The following is a 14,833-nucleotide window of genomic DNA, read 5'->3' as shown; positions in this document are numbered from 1 at the left end:
GCTCGGCCTGGTCGGCTTTAACCTGATTTTGTTCCGGTGCCCCTGGGCTGGGAAAGGAGTGTGTGGTGCAAAGTGGGGGCAAGAATCCCCCTCGACAGTGGCCCCTGCTTGGTTCCCCCTCCGCCCCTCCCGAGCCCCGGTTGCGGCGCTTCCTGGGCGGATGATTGGGACTTGCTGCAGCAGCTGCGGTTCTGCTGTGTCATGCAAGAAGGAGGCGGCGGCGGCGGCGGCCGGAGCTGGAGGGGGAGGAGGGGAGGAACCTGATCTCTCCGGTAGCGAAGGGCTGGAGGCAAACACCGAGTTACCCCAGAGCCGCCCGGGAGCAGGGAGGGCTCCGCTACCCCGGGGGCCCTCCCCGCGGGGCAGATGGTAAGTGGGGCGGCGCAGGTGGTCGCCTTGGGAAGGGAGCGCGCAGGGGGTTTAGGTGGGGAGGCGGGGAGAACTAGGAATCACCTCGGCCAAACTGAAGGAGCCCAGTGTCCAGCTGAAAGGGACCCAGGCCATAACAAGGATGACCAGCGGCAATAATTACCATTCGAATAACGCCCCGCAGTTGACCCAGGCTACACACAGGAGATGTGCATCCTGAACCCAGGACGGAGCTAGAAGCAATGATTCAGGGTTTGAGAACCATCAGCCCTGGAGATTTAAGGATACCGCTGAATAGCGAGAGTCAACATACACCACAGTCCTAGAGCCTAGGTGCGCTTTCTGGGTTGTCTTGTTTAAAACTAGGGAAGGGGATGGAAACCTGCCCGATCTCACTTTAGCCACGAAAATAATGCTCTTGGCCAGTGGCCTCGGACAAACAGCCTCTGGTGCAATTAAACAATCAATAGGGAAAATAGCTTCACCACCCTCCTTCCCCAAGCTCTTTCAACCAGGGTAATTTATTCTTCTTAAAGGAGAAAGAAAATTATGCCTTAGGGTCCCTCCCACCCTACCCTCTGTCAGCCTCCACTCTACACAAAACTGCCCACCCCACCATTCACCCCACTTTGAGACTGTATTTTATGTTGGATGAAGGGGACTGCCTTAAACCCTGAACAATTTCACCTCTGCTGCCCTTTACCCAGAGGGAATTCAGAAACAGAACTGAGAGCCATGAACATAGAGACAGGCTGGGCACATAGGAACATTACTTCTTTTACCTGAGTGCAATTCCCGGGATAATTTCTTAAAAAATTATTCTTCTTCTCCATTTCACTCCTGGAAATTTCAAAGCACTTTCTGCAACATTTTTTTTTTAATGTCTGTCGTACATTAGCAGTAAGGGGTTGGCGGGATTAACTGAAAGGCTAATGACTGTCTCAAAAGCACATGCTGTTGCTAGGGAACTCAAGCTCATCCTGCTCTCTAATCACTAGCATGTTATGTGGAAATCAAACTTCTCAGGGTGTTATTAAAATGAATGGCATTTGGTTAAAGGCGTTCTTGCTTGTGTTGTAGCATCCTGGATTATTATCGATTGCCTCACACCCACATATCTTGTTTTCCTAATTTGATTTCTGTATGTGCGTCACAGCCAGGGACATGCAGACTAGACCAGCCAGGTTCACTTCCTGTTTCTCCAAACTGGTTTATATTTGGTCTCGTAGCTCTAGCTGGTAAAACATTATCAAACTGATCCTCTTGGAAAGAAATCTGTGCTTTCCGTGAAAACAAATTATCCCAATTAAATTCTAATTCCCATGGAAAACGTCATCATTTGAGGAACAGAATAGACTGCCAGTTGCCATTTGAGAAACCCATTCTTTAAATGTAAAGCCTAGAAAAACCCATCATCTTTATTTCTTTTACCCAGAATCTTCATTCCTCAGCATTAGAACTAAAACAAACTCAAGTTGAGAGATGATTTAAGTCTGATATTTCTAAAATATCACTCAAAAAATACACACTGAAGCTGGGGAAATCATTTAGACTAAATAAGGCATAGAATTAAATGGAATCCAGGCCTCAGGAGCACAAGTAAACTTGGGTGAGCACTGGGCACTCAGAGAAAATAATATGATTACGAGGCTACACTACAAATAGGAGCCTACCTCTTTGTACTGATTGTCTGTTTTACCAATTCTCCTTTGTCCCTGGATAAGACAGCCTTGCTTTTTTTTTTTTTTCTTTCAGTTCTTTCCTCTTTATAACAAAGATATCACAAAATCAGTATCATAAAGATAAGATAAGCTCTATGTGAATAGATAGGTTCTGATGTAGATAATTTGCATAGATGGAAATTAATAGGGTATATAAGGCATTAAGGAAAGATCAGCTGACTAAAAGCTAGGAAATGCTATAGACTGGATGTCTTTGGATGTCTGTTTCCTCGTGGAAGCTTAACAAAAGTGCTGGGCTGAAGAATCTGTAAGATTCCTTCCATTTACAAAATTCTGTGATTATATTGAACTCACTACATAAAAATTTTAATTTTAGCTGAATTTTGCAATGATAAATTTTGACACTGAAACTTTAATACCTATCCATAGAGACCTGGGAGGAAATGATAATGGGAAATGATTTGCTGTTGCTACATCACTTTTTAGTGTCAGTTCCCAGACAATCAAATAAAATCGACCAGACTCCCAATGTATTCACTCTCTGCTTGCTTGGTGGTGTTGCAGAAGCAACAGGATAAGAAGTAGAAAGGATATAAAAGTGTGTCGAAATATCTTTCAGTCATTTTAGATTTAGTTAAGCCGAAGTACTTTGCTGAGCAAATCGATGAAATGTTGAGGAAGGGCTATTCAAGAAATAAATGATCAACTGAATCCTCATAGAGTTAATCATCTATTTGCGTATATTTTAATTAGTGACAGGCAAAAATATAGGTACAGATTTTTGAAATTTTCAGATTCAAGATGTTAAGAAGTAGCATGAAGCTATGTGAGATTTGTGCCAAAGAGAAAAGATCTGACTTTGAAACCCAACTCTTCCACTTTATTTATTCATTATTGAGTGCCTGCTATGTGTCAGGTTCTGTGCTAGCAACTGGGAGTACAAAGATGAATAAGACAGTCTTCTCGGAAGGACCTCATGGTTTAATGAAGATATAGGAGTACACAGTTGATCACAGAACAGTGAGGTGTTGTCAACAGGGGAAGTCATTGGAAGGGTACTTAACCTTTACTGGGCATAATCATGGTCCCTAATTATAGAAGACGAATTCAGAGAGGAGTTCTGAATAAAAAGAGAAGGAATCCAGACAAGTGGGCAAGTTAAAGAGAAATGTAGTCCAGGCAAAGAAAGTACTGTGTGTAAAGTCCTAGAGGTAAAAAGGTGCCCCCAGAGAGTTGAAGGTGAAGGACAGTCCCAGCAAGTTGTAGATTCTGTCTTGTATGAATGCATGGCAGAACCCAGAAAGATCAGCAGGTCTTGTATTATGAAAAGTCTTGTATGTCTTTCTAAGAAGTTTCACCTTATCCTAAGGCCAGTCAAGAACCGGTGATTAATTTTAAGGAGCATAGTGAGGTGACCAAATATCCATTGCATGAAGATCACTCCAGTTTGGAGAATTTATTAGTGTGAGTAAGCAGGGAGACTAGTTTGGAGGTTGTTTTAGCATTATAGGAAAGAAATGATGGACATCTAAGCTAAGGCAACAAGAAAGGAAATGGAGGGAGGAGAAGGATTCAAGAAATATTAAGGACATAGAACCAACTGAATTTTATTATTCATTATATCTGCAGGATGAAGGAATAGGTGGAGATTTATGGCTCAGGTAAATGAGAAGATAGTGGTATCATTCACCAAGATGGGGACTTCAGGAGCAAATATAAATTCAGGAGGGAAGGTGATTAGTTTAATTTGAAACACACTGAGTTTGAAGTGTCCATGGGATATCAAAGTGAAACTATCTACTATATAAAAGAACGGGGCAGTCTAGAACTCAAGAGAGAGATCTATGCTGGAATCATCAGAATAAGTGACAGTCCACAGAAGTAGATGAAATTCCCAAGAGAAAAAATAGAGTAAGAAGAGAAAAGACCTACTCTGGAACCCTATGAAAATGACAACGTTTAAAAGGTGAGGAAACAAAGATACAGGAAAGAACGTCCAGAAAGGTAGGAGGACCAGGAACAAGTAGTTTCAGAGAAGTCAAGGGAGAAACTGTCAACAGTATTAAATGCTAGAGAAAGATCAAGAAAAATAGACTGAAAGTCCTTGGTTTTAGCAACAAGGAGGTCAATGTAGTGTTTTGGCAAGTTTATTAGGATAATGGGGATAGTAATCAGATTGTAGTGGATTGAGGAGTGGATAGGAATAGAGGTGGTAGCTAGAGGAAATTTTTTTTTTTTTTTGATAAGAAGGACTAAAGGCCAAGTAGGGAAGGAAAAATAAAAGTATTGGGAAGAGAAAATCATGGTCTTTGAAGTTAAGGATGCATAAGGAAAGAAGGCAATAATATAGTAATACAAAATTCTAGATTCTTTCCGCCTTCTTCAAATTGAATGGCATTACTACCCAACAGATGCGCAAGTCAAAAAGCTCATAGACATGCGAGCTTTTCCTCAGTTCTCATGTCCACTCTATGAAGAGTTTCTAAGTCAACATTTCCAAAATCTGTCTCTTTCAATCTCCACTGCCATCACCCTAATACAAACACCATCTCCTGGACTCCTGTGATAGCTTCTAATTGGTTTTCCTGTTTCTACCCTTGCCTCCATTCTCCACAGCCCAGCTAGAATCACATAAATCATAAAACATAAATCAGATCATTTTGCTTCTACCTTAGAATCCTTCCATGTCTCCTGATTGCACTTGAAATAAAGTCCAGACTCCTTTGATGACCGACAAAGCCTTATATGGCATCCCAGACCATCTCATTAATCTCATCTCCAACCACTCTCCTCCAACTCCAGTCACACTGACCTCTTTTCTATTCCTCAGACACATTGGATTTGCTCTAGTTTTTAAAGGACTTATCCCAGATATTTCCTTTTCCTGGAATACACTTTTGATTATTCTGATCTCTGCTTAAATGTCACCTCCTCAAAGAGGACCTCTCTTACCTCCCTGCCAAAAGTATGCTTCCTTGTTCACCTTCCCAACCATCCTATGTATTTTTTTCATCGTAGTAAAACTTTATTACTGTTTGATTGCGTTGCTTATAATTGAGAACTCCTCTAAAGTGTAAACCCCGTGAGAATTCCTGGAACATGGTAAGTACTTAAAAATGTTTTCATTGAGTGTTTGTAGAAGGCAAAAAAGAAGGTCAATTGATTATTAAAAATTAGAGACATCAAGGGTCAAAGCCTGGTGTGGTTGAGGAATGGCCAGTGATGATGGATTATTAATCTTTTAAGCCTCCAGAAGTGGAAGAGTCATTAGCTATGTGATCCTGGGCATTCACGTTCTCTGAGATTTACTTTATGGTTAATAATAATAATACATGCCTCATAGGGCTGTTAGGAAAAGTAAGTGAAATAGTATAGGTGTAGGTATAAGGCAGTCTTGTCAACCTGTTTTTAGGAAGTCAGGACTTCTGCAAATCAATTCATAACCTCTACATTGAGCTTTTCATGTGGGCTCGCCTATCAAGGAGTTAACATTTGAGGATTACTTATTATTAGGGAAAAATTGACCAAACTGTGACTTTTAAAAAATACTAGGATTCTAAAGAATCTGGAAATTAGATTATTTAAGAAAAAAATCAAAGCACTCCTACAAATCAATAAGAAAAACATCTGAACTCTGGGAGAATGGGCAAAGGGTATGACAAATAGATCACAGTCAAGAAAATAGAAATGGATCCTTCAAATATGTAACAATGCTGACCCTTCTCATAGTAAGAGATATGCAAATTATAACTGCAATGAGATGTATTTTTTACATATCAGGTTCACAAATCAATAAGTTTAATAGCATACTTGGTTGTCCAGGCTGGGGAGCGGGCACTTTTTCACATTGTCAATAGGATGAAAATTGGTACAACCTCTAAGGAGAGCAGCCTGGCAGTATTTTTCAGATTTCTAAAAGTACAAAGCCTTTGATTTAGCAACTCCACGTTTCTACATTTAGCCAATAGATATACTCACACGTATTGAAGAATGACTCTTCTAGTATCTTCACTGAAGCATTATTTATGGTAGATAAAGACCAAAAACAGCCTACATGTCCATCAATAGAGAAATGGTTAAATAAATTATGGTATAGTTATACAAGTGAATGGTAGACAGCTGTTAAACATTGTGAGGCAGTTCTAGGTGTACTGATGTGAAAAGATCTTCATGATAAGTTACTAAGTAAAGAAAAATTAAGAAGAGGAACAACATGTGTATTTTGCTTGCATTGTGTTTCTTTTTAAAGACTTTTTTTTTTTTGCCTGAAAAACGCTAACTGTGAAAAGATAAAATAGAGCAGGGCAAGGGCAGATGTGGAGAGACCAGCTGGGAAGGTATTTCAGTGGTTCATGTAAGAGATGATGGTTTCCTGGTCTAGGGTGGTGGCAAGCTTAGGAAGAGAAATAATCAGAATTGAGTTATTTTAAAGGACTTGACAATTAAATGGAAATGTTAAGTTTTGGAGAGGGAGATAGTGTCATAATTGACTTAAGATTTCTTCCAGGATCCAGTGAATTAACAGAGGTGTCAGTTACTGAGATGGAGAATCCTTGGACAGTATCAAAATTTCAGGGGAAGATCCAAAGTTCTGTCTAAGTGGAGATGTCTACTGCAGGTTTGTGATATGGGTTGGAAGCCCAGAAGAGTTGCAAGAACAGGATTTATAAATTTGGGAGAAGATTGCCTAAGGAGGGCAGATATAATCAAAAGACAAGCAGGCCCATGACTAAAGTCTGATCCTTTAGAGACTGGATAGAAAAGAAAGAGCTGGCAATGGAGACCAAGAATCAGAAACCAGAATAATAAAACCAGGAGACTATGGGGCCAAAGAAACCAAGAGAGGAATGTGATATGGGTCGGAATGTGATATTAAGGAGGATCAACTCATGTTAAATGCTACCAAAAGGTCCAGGAAGATCCTTATAACTTGTTCCTCTCATAAACTCTAAGCTCCTTGAGAGTTGAGATTATTTGACTTATTTTTGTATACAGGGCTTTGCATTGTGTTTCACACATATAACCAATGATCAGTACATTTTTGTTAAATTGGAGACAGTCAAAGATACAGAAGAGAGAGAGAGGAGGAGATACAGAAAGACAATAGAATGTATTTTTTGTGTTTCAAAAAAATATATAGATAAGGCATATTCCCTTGAACTTGACCTCAAACCAAACTTGATCTCAGGAGAAGTAAGGAGGTTCCACTCCCTGGGTCTTACTCTTGAGCTAGCACATTGATTGAGCTCTCACAGTGCCACGTTGCCTCCTGAAGACATTTTGATAAGTAATATTCACCTGTGTCTCGTCATTCTGAGTCATTTTTGTCTTTATTTAGGTCCTGGGTGATGACAAAAAGAACAATTTGCTTTTCCTCGCCTATGTGACCCCATCATACCACCTTGAATCAGTTGATGGAGTCTGGAGATCCCATTTCGGTGCCACTACAGTTCTGTCATACACTGTAACCACTCATAAGGATGCCCAGCCCCAGCTTCCCCATCAAAGAGAAAGATGACTTTTGGCAGGAAGAGATATTAGAGAAACCTCTTAGAGAAACCACCAGCCTCTCAGTCTGTTCTTGTTTCTGCAGAAAGGTGCTGCTGCTATGAGGAGAGAATGTAGAGGATGCCAAGGGAGAAAAGGGTTTGACTTTGTCCTGAGACCATGGAAACCTTCTACATGCCAAAAGAGACATTGTGACCCTTGGTCCAGTGTCCTTGAGTTAGAAACCAAAATAACAGATGTCAGTTAAACAATATTTAAAATGTTATGACATCCTGTATTATTTAGTGAGACCAGAGGCTAGCAAATTTTTCTGTAAAGGGAAATATTTTAGGCTTTGTGGGCCATACGGTCTCTGTCCCAACTACTAGCTCAGCCATTGTAGTACAAAAGCAGCCACAGACAATACGTAAATGAATGACTTTGGCTGTATTTCCAGTTAAACTTTATTTCTGGAAAATGAGATTTGAATTTCATATAATTTTCACATGTCATGAAATATCATTCTTCTTTTGATCTTTTTCAGCTACTTAACAATGTGAAAGCCATTTTTAGCTCCCATACCATGCAAAAACAGGGATTTGGCCCATGGGCACTAGTTTGGCAACCTCTGATTTACACAAACAAGAAGATCATGTCGTGAGAAAGCTTTTCAGATTTGGACTCCTAAAGAAAATAATCTGTTTCATAAATATCCTTTATTTTAAGTTCTCAAATTTATTTGAATATACATTTGCTTACATCTGACTTATTTAGGAATAAAGTATGTCTCCTCGTTCAGTATTCATTTAACATTTGGCCCTTTCTCGTCCATAATATGAATGAATGTGCAGGAATGTGGTGTTTCTATAGAGCAAACCGGAGAATTCTTGCTAAGGGACTATATAAATATCCAAATCCAGAGAGGACATCGTAATTCTAATCACATTTTAAAACTGCAGTAATTCATTTAGTAAGTATTTATTAATGATCACTTTTACATAGTGCAGTACTGTTAGGCATTTAGAGATAGAAGAGAATAGAAAAATAAATAGATAAGATAGATGAAATATATAATGGCTGCTAGGTGTTAGAATTGTTTGGATATATTACAGTATAAATGGAGTCATTTAAGCAACAGATAGGTAGTTAGACAAAACTAAGTTTAAATCCAAGCTCTTTTGTGTCTCAGGTATGTAACTTTATGCTGATTAAATAAACCATACGAGCTTCAGTTTCCTCTTTTTAAAATGGGCATAATAATTCCCACCTCCTGCGGAGGTGCTGTGGTAATTAAACAAGATGTAGTATATGTAAGTCAGTTCGCAGAGTTCCTGCACATGGCAAGCAGTCAGTAAACAGTAGCTGTTGTATTATACCAATATGAAGGTATATAATTTGTTCAAAAAGAAGCACACAATTAAACGCAACGCAGAGTAACCCTGTGAGTCATGAACTGATGAATACAAATGAAAACCCACAAACCTGGAGGTTGATGCCTGGTAGAGAAGACTTGGGTGAAAATAAAAGCAGTAGTGACATTGTCACAGGAGCTTATAGTAAGGCAGCTGGCTGGTTGTCCTGCCTTTGCCTTCCCTAGGGACCAGCTGCTGGACCGTCTGGCTCTCCACCCTCCCCAAAGTTTACATGCCAGTTCTGACTGGGGGGAAAGTGTGTCATCAGTGTCAGCCCCAGCATCCTGCTTCCTTCCAGTCAGGTCAGCTGTGAGCTTTGGACACCAGTAGATCCCTCCCATTATGCCTCCTGCTCTGCGTCTGTCCAATTCTGGGCCTTCCACCTTGACCTCCACACCTTCAGTTCCAACCATTCTGCCTTGCATCTAGGCTCCCTATAGATTTGGGCTATTCTCCTAAACCCTTTCCTTCTAGACCATGATTCTGATGTCTTGTTTAGCTTATCAGTGACCAGTCATCTTGCCTAGAGGGCTCTGTTCCCTTGTCCACACCCCTGCTGTAATCTCCTTAAACTATGGTACACCTGTACCTTTCCCTCCAATGCTGGACGTTTTGGTATTAATAACTTCTTGAACCTCACCTTGGTGAGAGATATCAGGTCTTGCACAGCCCAGCTGCCCTAATGCAAGCCAGCTTCTGTATTCAAAGCCCATGCCCTGGGGAGGGCTCCCCACTCCAGTCTGGGCTCATGATCTTTCTCCACTGGTGTTGTCAGCTAGTTCTAACAGGCCTTGTACTCCTGTTATGGCAACATCAATAATGCTTTCCCAATACAAATGACAAAATTAATGGCACAGGGGCACAATATAGGGGGAATGGAGTACTTCAACATCTACTGACAAGCTCATTCCACTGAAAAGTGAGCATCAAATAAAGTTGGCATGACTTAAATTCAAACTAATTGCTTATTGAAGAGGTACTATTCTATGCTTAATTCTAACCAGCTAAGAAGAATGTGTCAGTGAAGTGGAAGTGACAGACAACTTAAAGTAAGTGACCACAGTATCCTTGAATTTGTAGTACCCAGAGAAGGCAATTCTGCATTTCCTAACCAGATACAAAGAAGACTTGAGAAGGTTAAGAGAAAATATGGACATGAGGCTCTATCTGACCAGGAACTAGGGAAGAAAGCTCCCAAGGAATAAAAGGACTTGAAATTTAAATTTTCGTAAAGCCAGTGATTTCAGTGAAGAAAAGGGGGCATCTGAAAAAGATCAACGCTCAGGAAGTGTTCTGATAAGCTCATATTTTTAAAGGACATGTTCAGAAAAAGCTAAGAGGAGAGGACTATAACAAAGCCTCACTCTAAGGAAGGACTCAGAGCTGTGAAAGTAGTGCCAGAGGGCTTACCATCCAGAGACAACTAGGCTCTGGGAAAAGGATCGAAGACAACATTTTTTGTATGTTTTTTGCTTATGTGTAGAGTAAGAATAACAAGAAGGGGTAGTGCTACTGAATGGGGCCGAATGTCTAATGTTAACAGTTAGCTAAAAACCAGAATCATTCAACTATAGCATTTCCTAGATGCTCAGGTATAAGGTTTTCCCCATACATTTTTAATAATTCTAAAATCAGACTGTATCTTCAATAGATATATTTAACATGGCAGTGTTTTGGGGGAAGGACTCTAAAAACAGTAATTAAGTGATGGTGTATCATACTATAAATTGGTCTCAGGAGAGAGAAAATGTGGAATTTTATTCACTTAGCTGTGCCATTATCAATCGGGTCCATTTTGTGTTCTGAAAGTGGCAGTGCTACTGGTGATGACCAAAGGTAGGAAAGAATCAGAAAGCAGTTGGAGGCCACAACCAGAAGTGTGTCGCCCTATAGAGGGAGCAGTCGTGAGTGGATGAGCACTACTGAAGACAGAAGAGTAGCAAACATTAGAGACAGGTCAGAGACAAGAGAGGAAAACTGTGGTCAAAACCTCTAGGAAGGGGTAAAATGAGACAGTTGCTCGCTCACAGAATCCAAATCACTGTACAGGAATGTCACAGAATGGGGAAGGATGATGTCTTTGTCAGTTGGAGCTGCTATAACTAATACCCTAGACTGGATGACTTAAAAAATGTTTAATTCTCACTTCTGGAAGCTAGTAAGTCCAAGATCAAGGTGCCAGCAGATTTGATATCTTGTGCAGATGACCACCTTCTTGCTGTATCCACAGAGAGAGAAAATCATCTTTCCTATCTTTTCTAAGGGCACTAATCCCATTCATAGGGTCAGATAGATAATGGCTTGCCCTGGGTGGGACTTTTTGAACTGTGCCTGGTACACAGCATGTGGGTACTATTGTGTCCTGTCTCTTCTGGATCACCACTGTGACCAAGGTGCTCCAAGGTCCAACTTAGTTAGCTCTAGTTAACCCTGTGGAGGGCTCCTCTAAGGGGACATCTAGGTCAAGATATAGGTCTCAGGTTGCAAACCAGGAAAAGACATTGCAAACTGGTATAAGTAAGATCTTTAGTTAAAAACAAAAAAAAGAAAGAAAACAAATAGTCCAAATAAGTAACCAGAAAACAAAGTATCCAGGAGACAGAGACTTTACCAGAATGAATTAAGGGAAGAGTTGGAGCTATGGTCTATTTCTATTGGGTCTATGGAACCTGTTTTAAAGAAGAAATTCAGAGAACCTATAGATGAATTGGTCATGGGGGAAACTGTTCCAACCGTGCATGATGAGACTTTTAGAAACAGTGATGTGCTCATGTGGTCCTTATGCAGCTTGAATGTAAAAGGTTTAGTGCCTAAAGAAGGGACTACGTCTTTTCACAATTTTAACTACTTTCTACCACATGAATGGTGGTAGAACAAATGTTTTCAAATGGCAGAGGATTTATCAATAATAAAAAGCAATGATCTGGATACTTAAAGATGTAGTCCTTACCTTAGTTGTCTTCTCACATGCATCCTCCTTTCCCAGCTGCTCCATTCTTTACAACATCCATGTAGTTTTGGGAAAGCTGACTCCAACTCTTATCTCCAGCTGGTGGGATATGTGGTCCAGACTAAGTCAGTCAGTGAATTTCATTCCCTTGGCCCCAGTGACTGCATGTATTAGCATGTGACCTAAATCAGTCCAATCAAAGAGTGAGAATGTCAGGACTTTTGTGGGAATACTAAGACAAAGACACTTCCTCTGGAAGTGAATGCAGAAGCATGTAACCTGGGAGTTCTTGGACACCATCTTGGGACCATAATGGGAGATTCTACTGAGAACGGAGCTATCACCAGGGACTAAAGCAAAGAAATGAAGAGGGAACCATCAAGTCCTCTCCACATTAGGCCTTCTCCACATTGTGTGAGCCACCTGGTCAAACATGGCCTGAAGCCTTTGAACTTTTCTACTTATGGGAGCCAATAAATTCAATATTTTTTTAAGCCAATTTGAGTTAAATATTCTTTTTCTTGAAACCAAAGCATCCTCTCTGATTCAAAAGGATAGAACAAACATGAATAAGAAGGAGTAGAAAAGTATCAGATGGATTAAAGAGATAAATGTGAAAAGTGACCAGTGATATGTGTTGAAAAGATGAAAGTGATAGAAGTATTCTTGACCTTAGGAAGATTAAAAACCTGAGCAAGAAAGTAAAGTTTTATGGTTTATTAAAAAAAACTATAGATTTGAATACTTAAAACTTTGTAGTTTATGTAGATAAAACAGTATCACATACAAAATTAAAAGATAAATGAGATTCTAGAATTTTTGCAGCTATACAGATACATATAGATATATAAAGATACTATGATAACTGGTAGTGTCATTAATATATAAAGAGCTCTTACAAACTTGTAAGAAAAATACAACTTCTCAAAAGAAGTGTGGGTAAAGACATGAAACGCAAAAAGAAAAAAAAGAATTCAGTTGGTTAATTACAATGAAGAAGGTCTAGTCTTATTAGTAATCAAAGAAATATAAAGTAAAACCAGACGTCTTTGTGCCTAACAAATTGTCAAGAACTTTAAAATGATAACTTGCACTGATAAAGATTCCAGGAAATAGGACCTTCATAGAATATTGGGCATGTAATTTGGTTCAAGCATTCTAGAGAACAGTTTGGTATTGTGTATTAAAAATAACTTAATATATGCAAACCTTTTAACATAGTAATTTCATTTTTAAGACTTTATGCTAAGAAAATAATCAGAAACACAAATTTTGATGTAGAAGAATATTTAGTAGAGCATGTCTTCTTTATAATATTGAACACTTGGAGATAATCTAAGTATCCAAAAAGAAGTATCCTACAAGTTATAATCTATTTCTATGATAAAATATATGCATCCACTAAAAAGTAGATTATGGAAGATGTCATGATATCAGAGAATGCTGGTGATTTGTTTTTTAAATATATTTGCTCAGAAAAAAGACTGGAAAGTTACACAGAAAAAGATTAATAGCGGTAATATCTCAATAGTGGACTTAAACTGAGTTTCTTCTTTGTGAGTTTTCTACATTTTAAATCCACATCAATAAACATGACCATGTCTTGCATAACATTTTAGGCACTGAAATACCAAGTCCAATGCTTTAGACATAGCAGGCACTCAACAAACATATGCTGAACTTCATTGTATGACTAACTGCTGGTCAAAAATGCAACGAGTTTGTTTTGTTGGGTAGTGAGCTCACAAAGATGTTTAAGCAGAAACTAGCTGGCCATCTCTTGTACTAAAAACTTCTATCCCATAAAAAAAAAAATTTCTACATCTTGCCCAACTTCATTTTCTTCCTTCCATTACCTTCTTCCCCCACAGCCAAACTTCCAAGGGGAGTCTTCACTCAATCCATTCCATTCTGACTTCTAACACTCTAGAAGCTGTGCTCATCAAATCAAATTAGCAAACTTAATCTTAGCATTCATCCTACCCTAGGGAGAACTGTTGATCATTTCCTCTTGGAAGGTCTGTTCTCCCTTTACTTGCAGACCTCTATCCCGTTCTCATGCTATCTTCCTGCTCCTTCCTAGTCTCCTTCACTGGCTCCTCTTCCTCTGACAGCTGCCTGCATGCTTTCTCTTTTTTTTTTTTTTTTTTTTCAGGTTCTTGTTCTTGGCACTCTTCTCACTGTTTGCACTCCTCAGGATGTCCCATCCATTCTAAGGACTTAGCTACTCCTGGGCACTGACTTCTGAGCCTATATATTCAGTTCAGACTTCTCTCCTGATCTGCAGACGTGTCTTTCATTTGCCATTGGATACCCAACAATCACTGCAAACTTAATATGCTCCTCATCATTCCCTCTCCCCACTCTTGCTCTCCTTCTCCTGTTTAGCTTAACGTAATTACACTTCAACCTTGGCCTTTCTCCCCTACTCCCAAATGCCTATCTAATCAATAGCTATGTCCTCAATGCTACTTCTAAATCTCCCTTGGATTTGTCACTACTTTTCATCCCACTGCTGCTATGGTGATTCAGACCATAATCCCTTCCTTAGACTATTACAGTGACTTTCTAATTGGCTCTCCTGGCTCCAGTTTCCCCCTTACTCTAGTTCAGCCATCATCATGCTACTAAAGTTTACTTATATTTTCAATATGAATGATCACATCTCTTCCCTATTTAGGAACCTCTGATACCTCTGATAATTACTTACCATCTTCAGTGTAAAGCTCAGGCTCCTTAGCTATAAATCAAGGTTCTTCTTGGCATGGCTACAACCTACCTTACTAGTTATTTTCAGCCCACACCAGACTTCCCTCTTTTCTCTGAACACAGTTTGCCTTTCACACTTTGGTGCCTCTTCCCATCCTATTCCCCTAAGGATCCTCTCTCCTCAGTCAATTTATTTCCTCCTTCAGTGCCTCTAGGAAAAGAAA

At 39.6% G+C, this 14,833-nt stretch overlaps 1 protein-coding gene across 3 annotated transcripts in view; it reads left to right on the top strand.

Moving 5' to 3' along the window:
• Positions 1 to 230: 230 nt before the first annotated feature.
• The window catches only part of MKLN1 (muskelin 1), a 312,347-nt gene continuing 297,744 nt past the window's right edge, over positions 231 to 14,833 (top strand). For all 3 annotated transcript variants that reach the window (XR_012508085.1, XR_012508086.1, XM_074367050.1), the window contains exon 1: positions 231 to 369. The gene's annotated coding sequence lies outside the window, so the exon portion shown is untranslated. The remainder of the gene's footprint in view (positions 370 to 14,833) is intronic.

Source organism: Camelus bactrianus, chromosome 7 (assembly GCF_048773025.1).
Source record: "Camelus bactrianus isolate YW-2024 breed Bactrian camel chromosome 7, ASM4877302v1, whole genome shotgun sequence".
NCBI classification, from domain to species: Eukaryota; Metazoa; Chordata; class Mammalia; order Artiodactyla; family Camelidae; genus Camelus; species Camelus bactrianus.
This window is presented reverse-complemented; position numbering and strand designations above follow the sequence as displayed.